This window comes from Vitis vinifera, chromosome 16 (assembly GCF_030704535.1).
Source record: "Vitis vinifera cultivar Pinot Noir 40024 chromosome 16, ASM3070453v1".
Taxonomy (NCBI): Eukaryota; Viridiplantae; Streptophyta; class Magnoliopsida; order Vitales; family Vitaceae; genus Vitis; species Vitis vinifera.
The window spans coordinates 14,532,874-14,542,950 of record NC_081820.1 but is presented as its reverse complement, the minus strand read 5'-3'; the positions used below and the strand labels follow the sequence as shown (position 1 = coordinate 14,542,950).

The following is a 10,077-nucleotide window of genomic DNA, read 5'->3' as shown; positions in this document are numbered from 1 at the left end:
ATAGGGAGACTCCATATGTAGGACTTGAGAAGGTAAACGATTAATCAAGTGAGTAGCAGGTTTTAGAGCCTCTACCCAAAACATGGATGGAACAAAAGATTATAACAAGAGAGTACATACCACATCTAGAAGATGATGATTTTTGCGTTCGGCAACTCCATTTTGTTAAGGAGTAGAGGGACATGAACGTTGATGAATAATACCCTTAGAAGCCAAGAATGCTTGAAACTCATTAGAAAAATACTCACCATCGAAATCTGTGCGTAATGTCTTAATAGAAGTAGAAAATTGATTGTCAACATACGCTAAAAACTCAGTGAAAGGACGAAAGTCCTCAGATTTAGAGCGAAGAAAGTAGACCCAAGTAAATCTGCTATGATCATCAATGAAAGTCACATAATATTTAAATTTCTCATGTGAACTAACCGGGGAAGGTCCCCAAACATCACTATGGATAAGATCAAAGTAGTAAGATGCTCTACTTGCATGCAAAGGGAATGGAAGAGTTTTACTTTTACCAAGTTTGCAAGAATCACACTCAAGAGATAAAGAAGAACGATCCTTATTACCAGGTAAATCAGAGTTCAATACATGAGATAAGATCTGAGTATTGGGATGGCCTAAACTAACAAAACAAGTTACTACTTGAAGTTGGTGTTGCCCCTTATTATGAAAATATAAAGAAAATGATTAAATGCACGCCATTCAAGTTTCCCATCTTTTAGTGAAAGTGGTGAGTGAAATTTTGAAAAAAGTGAAAATAATAAAAAGAAAATGTAATATGTGAATCAATTTTATGGGTCAAAAAATTAAAAGAGAAAAATAAAGGGTAATTATTTTTAAAAACTATTATGAAAAACAATTTTTAATAACAATTTTTGAAAACTATTTTCTAATTTTTGTAGAACACAACAAAAGTCTATTTAAGAATTGAAATATTTTTAAAAATAATTTACTATATCAAAATTTGTCACATGATGGTCATATCCTTAAATATTATATGGACTTATATTATATGCAATTAGTAAATGAATTAAGAATGAATAGAATTATTTTAAATATTTGTTTAATTATTATTTTAAAACAGTTTTTAGGAAATAAATAAAACATGTTATTTGAAAATAGTATATTTTATGTTTTTAAAATAAAAAATAGAAATTGGTCGCTAAACAAACAAAACGAGTTTTCCAAATGTTTTGTTTTTAAGAAAAGAAAAGTATTTTAAAAAATAGCTGCAAATAGGCTAGTGGAGTTTCATTATTTTATTCAGAAAAATTAGGCCACATATCACAAAAATTAGGCCATATATGGATAATGTAGAGATCGGATCCAATTTAATTATTTGATATATATATAGGTGGTGATTTAACTTTCAACGGATTGCATTATAAATGGAGAGCAAGCAGGATCTTATGAGGATTGGAACGAAAGGCACAAGGACATGGAATGAGCGAGAGCCATACAATTGAGGATGATAGGTCACATAACTAAAAACAGCACAGGGCCCCACCCATTAACACCAATATGGGACCAGTGAAAGCCTCCGGTCCAAGGATTGAAATATCGGTTTTTACGGATATATCGATACTTCGATTTTACGGATATATCGGAAATATCGGAGAAATATCGGTGGATATTTTTTCACAAATATCGATAAAGTGAAAATTATTTAAAATTAATAGAAATGCTTGAAAAAACTTTAAAAAATGATAAAATAAGTAAAAATACACATTTTAAAGTTATCTTGTAAGTGTAATTGACACATATATATATATATATATATATATATATATATATATATATATATATAATTAAAAAGATATTTTAAACAAAGATATATTGGTAGATTCGATATTTGAATTTTAAAAATAATATATATGAATTTTGAAAGTATATAGAGTTAGAATTGAATTAAAAAATATTTGATTTTATTGAATAAAAATAATTTATACATAAATATAATACATATGATATTACAATAGTCCTTATATTAATGAAGAGATCGATGTGATTTCATTATATTGTTAGATGAAGATGACCCAATTTGCTGAAGATAATGTTTATTTAAAAAATTTTAAAATATTTTTATTAAAATATGTTTTATTATATTTTAAATAAAAATTAAATTAATTTATATAAATATTTTATTTGAGATTTAATTTTTAAAATTTTATTAAAAACATATAGTAACAACTTTTTTTTATTAATATTAATTTATTTAATAATCAAAATAAAATTCAATAATTTATAATTATTTATATGGGTAAAGGAAAATTGCTTGGTTTTTTTTTTTTTTTTTTTACCTCTACTAAATCTAAAAATTAAAAGGGCCACCCACTTCTCAAGTTGCCCTCCAGCCGAGAGAATTCCCCTTTCCCCTTTTCTGAAGCTGCCCTCCAGCCGCTAAAGCTGCCCTCCAGCCAAGAGAGTTCCTCTTCCTAAAAAGACCTATCTTCCTCTGCCACTCTCAATCCTCGCAGGTACTAATCTAATCACGTTGATATTATTTTTTTTGCAACCCCCGTTTGATTCCCAAGAAAATCCATCCCCCATTTGATTTCCGGGAAAATTCATTCTCGTTTGATTTCCGAGAAAATCCATTCAAAACCCCCAAAGAAAACCAAAAAATTTGCTTTTCTTTTGCTCCCTGTGTTTTCTGGATCTGTTTTAAGGGTCTCTTTGTTGTTGTGCCATTGGATTTAAATTTCACGAACCCTAAATCCACGATTTTTGAGCCAGATTTTGTATCCTGTGCGCGGGCTGGACTGGTAGGAAAATATCGGGAAATTTTCCGATAAATCGGTATTTCGCCGATATTTCGCCGATATATCGGAGATTTTGCCGATTTTTTGTCGATTTTTCCGTCGATCGATAATCGGTGACGATTATCGTTTCGGCGCCGTCCGATATCCGATATTTCTTCGAAATATAGGCGACATTTTCCGATTTTTCAATCCCTGCTCCGGTCCAGCCGGGAACAGAATACATATCTTCAGAAAGATCTGCGCCTCTCATTTCAATGTTGACCGCTTTTACTGAAGGAGAACCCTAACGCCGCCTTGCATAGCAGCAGCTCCAGAACCCTAACGCCGCCTTGCATAGCAGCAGCTCTGCTTCCAAAATGGATTCGCAACCCGAACCTGTTAGCTACATCTGTGGAGGTACATCCATTTTTCAATGAAAAAAGTATTTTTTTTCTTTACTCTTTTCCTTTCCTTAGACTTTATACTTACAGATCCTGATATGAATCTAGATCATTAGCAAGATCAGAATTTGTAGGTAAAGCAAATACAAATAAATGGGGGTAGGTATATATCAGAAAATCTGACTTTCGTTATTCTTCTGTATCCGACATTTCTAACGAACAAATGGGTTATAGTATTTCATGTTGGATCAGCGAATTATTGGGCCGAGCTGGATTTGAACCAGCGTAGACATATTGCCAACGAATTTACAGTCCGTCCCCATTAGCCGCTCGGGCATCGACCCAAGAAGAATCAATTCTAGGATTATTGATAATCCATAATCAACTTCCTTTCCTAAACCCCCTTTTTTCGAATTGATGAATTGGCAAATTCATGCATGTACCCAACCTCAAATCGTTCCCATCATTGGCTAATTGGCTTGAGCATATACCCCTTTTCAATATGTCATTAATAATGAGGATATTCAAATTTAGAATAAAAGTAAACGGAAAAGGGATAGATTTGGTAACTTTTTTTTATAACTTGAGTCAAGTTTTAATTTTATCCTGTGTCATCACAATTATATATATATATATATATATATATATATATATATATATATATATATATATATTAAAAATTGTAATATTTATTTATTCATAAAATATATTTAGTTTAATATAATTATCAAATCTATTGGTTCTTCTTTATTTAAGGTTATAGAATGTTTCAAGAATTAAATTGTTCGTCCATTAAAACGGTATATGAGTTGGGTTCAAAATATCATGAGACAACTTAGTTTGAATTAGTAGATCTTAATAAAGGGAATAATAATGTCATATGCAAAAAAGAAAAAGACTCATAGAATTGGCAAAGGCAAAAGCTCCTTAAAACCAAAAAGTCGGATAGAAAAGGGATGAAAGATCTTCATTCTTAGTCCCATCTCATTTAATATTCTTATTAGGATGGGGAAAAAAAACTAATTTATATAAATAACATAAAATCGGGGTGGAGTGACTCATTCTAAACCCAAACCCACCATGTTATCATCCTTACAATAAATTAATTGATTATAAAACCCAAACCAAACATAAAATCGTTTTCACCTTTAAGATGTTCAATAATTTCATAAAACCCCACATTAAAGATGTTCAACTTGTTTGGTTCCCGAGAAATCTCAGGAATGTAATGTAAAACGAGTTTTGGTTGAATTGCTATGGAATTTTCTTTTCCTCTTCCCTCTTGTTGGGCGTACGAACAGAGCTTTATTAGTTTCTCGCTGTTTTTTTTTTATCAAAATAATTTTGTTATCACCATGAAGATGTTTGGTTCTTAGTGGCTGACCCTTAATTGGATGTAGACTGTGGGCAAGAAAACACCCTGAAGCTTGGCGATGTGATTCAATGCCGTGAATGTGGTTACTGCATCTTGTACAAAAAGCGAACCCGTAGAAGTAAGCAATATCTGAAGCATCTTCACTTTATTAGTGTGTTAGTTGATATTCACTTTATAAACTTGAAAATTGGTTATTTTATTGGTAATTGAAAGTTGCTCATATCTTTTGGTTTATTTCTTCGGGTTTGAGACTTATCAAATTTAGCATAATTGGGGCTTTCGGTAAAGCCCTAATATTGTAGTATAATTAAATTGGAAGGGAAAAATAGGAATTGAATTTTGTGAGAAAGTGATGGAAAGGATATAAATTACATAAATTGTAGTTTGTTTGATTTATATGGTGGAACATGTTCACATGATTTGCAAAATATTGTGGTACAAACTGTAGCATTTAATTTATTATTGGTTACACCCTCAGGTTTTTTTTTTTTTTTTTCCTTTTTGGATATGCAAATAAGAGTATATACATAACTACATACATATATATATGTAACTACTTCCAGTATACTGTGTATATGTATATATAACTAAAGTTGCGAACACAGTATACCGGAAGTAGTTAGACCCTAGTCTTCTATATGGCCTTATATGGCTATCTCTTCCAAGTCGTTTTGTTGGGTAGGATTATTCGCTTCTTTCTTCATTATTGAATTGAGTTGCAACCATCTTTTTCGCTATGCCCATGCCGCCCCCCACCCATCCCAGGTCCAGATTGTGCAAAATATACATATCTACCACCAGGCTATATGGGCACTTTGGTCTCATTTTGCCCCAATGTAAGGTAAAGATCATATGTTGCCCGCCCCCCTCCCTCCACTCTTTCTCTGGCTCTGCCACTGTCCTTGTCCATGGCCATGGTGTTAACCTCTTATACTTCTACTTGAGTTAATTTTATTCATTAATTTGCTTGTTTCCCCATTTATAGGAGTGATTTGTTTGAGGAACCTGCATTAATGGCTTTTCCATTTTCTTATAAAGTGTTTTTTCATGAGTTTGTTTTGATCCCATAGGCCCTTTTGGGATTCGGGCTAACTGCTTTATTAGAAACCTAGCAGAAAAAACTACTTTCAGCCTTGAATTGGTTTCAGCTTGTGAATATTTTGTTTAACACTAAATTGTAGTATGACCCTTGAGGCCTAGCTCTAGTGGCAAAGGGTTGGGGTGGGTTTACAGGAGTTTCGAAGTTCAAGTCCCAATGGGGACCCAAAAAAACATTAAATTGTATTATGGTCCCAATTTAAGTTCTTTGCCTTTCATTTTCTGAAGTCACTCCACTTTATTCTCCTTTTTTTGGAGCCCCTTTTTAGTAATGGATTGGTTGAGTTATAGTGTAGCTGTAGGAACATAAAGTAGAAGTGTACAAAATGATCTTTATGGGGGAGATTGTGGCAGTTGTTATGTGATAACTTGCAGAAAAATTAATCCTTTTCTTGTAGTCTTGTGGTAGGATAAAGGTATTTCATTAGTTATATAGTTGATTTTTGTTCCCACTGCTTTGACGGCAATTATAGGATATGTGAAAATTTTCTGAAAAATTAATCCTTTTGTAATATTGAGGCAGGCTAAAGGTGTTTCTTGAGTTACTTGTACTTGGTTTTTGTTCTGGTTGCTTTGTTGGTGATATGGACAAAAGGTTTCAAGGTGGGAGGTGGGGCCCAAAGGTGGGGGTTGTGTTGTAAAGAGATGAAGGAAGAAATGGCAGCAAGGCATTTTTAGGATACTTGCTTTCAAATAGAAAGACCTGTCTTCTAAATCAAAATTAATTGCCCCTGCTTGAACATGTTTATTATAAAAATAAGTAGCATCACGAGGGACAATCATGAAACTGATCTTAATTGAGGAACCAATCAATATCTTGCTCTTAGACCCCAATCTTGTCTGTTGCAAAGAGGGGAATTGCTTTCGTGCAAAAGCCATATCTAGTGAATTGGTCCATATATGGATAAGAGGAATGGAGGCTTGGGTATTAGAAGTTTGTCCAACCTTAACAAGGCTCTCTCCTTGACAAATGTTGTTGGAGATTTGTTGCTAAGAGGGCTCCTTTTGGAAGAAGGTGATTATAGGGAAGTATGGGGAGGAAGGAAGGGGATGACGATGAAGAGGAGCAAGGGAAGGGTATGAAGTGGGGAGTGTGGAAGACTATCAGAAGTGAGGCCTTCAACAGTAGAACCGGTTTAGTGTGGGCAATGGGTGAAGGTAGAAATTTTGGAAGGATAGAGGGTGTGTTAACCTATCTCTTGGAGAGGCTTTCCTTGAGTTGTTTTCCATAGCTATTGCCAAAGATGATAACTGATGTGTGAGAGCAAAAAAAAAATGAGGAGTTTTTTGCAAACCTCATTTCACTAGGTACATCCATGATTGAGAGCTAGATGGGGTGGATCTTTTTTAGGAGATTCCAAGCACTATCAATTTGCAAGGATGTTGAAGATAAAATGGTTTAATTGAACTTGAAATGTGGCAATTTTTTAGTTAAATCTCTTTACACTTTATCTAATGGAAGAATAGGGACTTTTCTTTCCAGCATTGTTTGGAATCCTTGTGACTTGTCAAAAGCTGGATTTTTTTTGCTTGGAAAGCTGTGTGAGGAATGATATTAATGTTGTATCAGCTCAAAAGGAGGAAATGGAAGATGCTGAACATGTGCTATTTGTGCAAAGGAGAAGAAACGGTTGATCGCATTCTCCTTTGATGCTCAAAAGTAGTCATCTTGTGACATCTAATTTACACTCTTTTTGGAATAAAGTGGGTGATGTAGTTCTTTGAAAAGAATGCTCTAAGTTGGCATGGATCTTTTGTAGGGAAAAAGGAGGAAGAGAGCTGCTTTGTGTGTATTCCTCAGCTTTAGTTGGCCTTGTGGCTCCATTGTTTATGTTGTGTATGCTTTTGTGTGCCCATTTGTATATTGACTATCAATATATATATAGAAGATGATAGGACAAAAGTATTGGTTGTGTAACATGACACACCGTCTTGAAAATCAGAGAGTGAGAATAGTCTAAGGAAATGTTGAATCCTTGTCCTGTAAATGGAGCAGAAGGGGTTGACATTGATAATCATGGAAATGGAGATTTAGGTTGGGTCTAAATGTTTCTCTTGTTTGTAAACTAGAGGGAGGGAGAAATGGAGGGAGGAGGGATGGTGGAAGAGGATCTAAAAGGTGTAAGCATGGTAGCTTTTATTTTTTATTTTTTTTTTACATTGAATTAGGATATTGCCATGTTGAGAAGAATTCTTTAGATTTTATAGGAAATTTTCTTAAGAAGAGAGGATGATCACAAGGTATGAATGACAGATTTGAAGAAAATGATGCTTAAATTGAATTTCTATTGCACAGAAAGGCTTGAATAACTGCCTCTATGGCAGTTGACTTAAAAATGCATTTTTGTATTCAGTTTCCTCCTTCATTAACTACATTTTTTCCAGCCTTTCAATTTATATTAATGTCACTATGTATGTAGTGAAAGAGTCATCAGCAATTACTTTAATCCAAAATGTGATGCATTGTGTCATGTTGCCTACTGTTCTACAGGGTGATTGACCTCCTTAATGTTTTGTTCATGAATTTTGACAGCATACTAAGTGAACTTTTGCTTAATTTACTCATGCAACATAGCCGACATTCTTGGTAGAGGTTGTCATAATCTTCTTGCACATGCTGACAATTCAAATATGAATTCCTTAAATCATTTATTTGCAGCTCTATTCGATGTGGGCACCTTGACTATCATGTTTATGAAAATTCCCCTTGAAAATGGTGCTTATCTTTTCTATTTTAATTGTGTTCTCCTTTTCTCTTGCTGCATTTTTCTCCTCTTCCTTCCAGTCATTCCAGTTGACAGTGAGTGTGATTTCCAAGATATGTTAACAATATTGGCGAGATGTTGTTGGTGTTGTATCTGTAAGAAAGATGTGTCAAGACATTAGACCATTGGATTTTGCATTGTTTATTTGAACCAATTCAGATTTGTGGTTGCTTCTCTTTCAGCTATCAGGGTTGTGTTTTAAAAATTTATGGTGTCTATAGAGAAGGTCAGTGGTGCGAAAAGCAGCCTCTTTGAGCTTGTTGTAGACTTATTGGAAAGAACGTAATAGAGCTTTTGTGGTGGGGTGGGTATGGAGATCTCCGTGAGCAGGCTTTCGCATCAGTTTTCTAGAATTGTCTGTGTTTTTGTGTTTTAGCGGGTTGCAGCAAGTTGCTTTTTTAGGTTTGGTCTTGAAGGCATGTAGCTTAGTTTTCCTTTTTTGTCTGGTTCGTTCCCCCTTTCTAGGTGTTCTGGTATTGTGGGGGATGTATCTGGTTAGGGACTAATTTCTTGGCCCCTTCAGTGGGTGTTTGTCTATAGAGAACGGATGCTGATTTTCTACAATTAGGAACTTCCTAGCATGCAGAGTAAGTATCCCTTGCCTTAGTGTACAAGAGAGGGGAGCAAAAAATTGAGAGAGCATGTGTTATTATGGAATGGTTAAGAGCTAGGTAGCACAAGTGTTGTGCCTTTTGGTTTTCTTGCTTGCCTATAATTATTCAAATTGAAAAAAAGGAAGGAAAAGAGAAAGGGAACAATTAATGGGTTGAATCTAACTCAATTGTTGGTTTGGTTGGTTTATTTATTAGCTCTCACTTATATTATAATCATTGAACATTACTTTCTTTAATTTTTTTCTACAGTTGTGCAGTATGAAGCACGCTGAAGGCAATGTGAAAGCTCAAGCATATAGAGTTGGTTGATTCTGTATCACTTGGTAGAAGGATGTGCATCTATTTTGATACTAATGCTGGGCGTATTATTATAAGGTTTCTGTTGGATTGTCTCAAACAATTACTTGTCAACAATGAAATGAACAGGCATTGATAGGCATTGATAGGTACAATGAAATGTACTTGATAAATTCTATTGGCTTGGTATTTCTTACCAGAAATCTTTTTGTATTTATCTTTACTATACTTTATAGCATCCCATTGGTAATGATAAGATATGCAACCAATAGAAATGCTTTGCCCTCCATCAATGGCCAACCTCATTCTAAATAACTTACTAAGCTCCCATATTCTAGAAGTTCAAATATCCATAAAAATTAAATATTCATAAAAATAAGGGGAATGATTTAAATTTTATTCCCCTTTGTGTGGCTTCCAGGTAGGGGTCTCCAACGGGCGGGCCGGGCCGGGCCGGGCCGTAAATAGGAGGCCCGCGGCCCAGCTCGGGCCGGGCCTATGGGCCCGTTGACTGGTCAATGGGCCGGGCCAGGGAAAAATCTTCGGCCCGCGGCCCGGCCTATGAGCCCGCTGGCTAGCGGGCTGGGCGGGCCGGGCTGCGGGCCGGGCTGGCGGGCCAAGCCTTGGGCTTTTTTAAATAAGCCAAAATGGCTTTAGAAATGAATGGAGAGGGGGGGATTCGAACCCCTCCCCACATGGTTCAATGTAAAGGCTCTAACCAACTAAGCCACATTTCTTTTGTGTTAAATGTTAGAGTTAGTTATATATATATAACATAAAGTA

General features: G+C 34.8%; 1 non-coding gene across 1 annotated transcript; it reads left to right on the top strand.

Annotated features, from left to right (window-relative positions):
- The first annotated feature begins 2,288 nt into the window (after positions 1-2,288).
- On the top strand, positions 2,289-3,122 carry LOC100262470 (uncharacterized). The gene is made up of 2 exons (XR_009464467.1): positions 2,289-2,480; positions 2,740-3,122. It is a non-coding gene; the product is annotated as an uncharacterized LOC100262470 (transcript).
- The last annotated feature ends 6,955 nt before the right edge of the window (positions 3,123-10,077 follow it).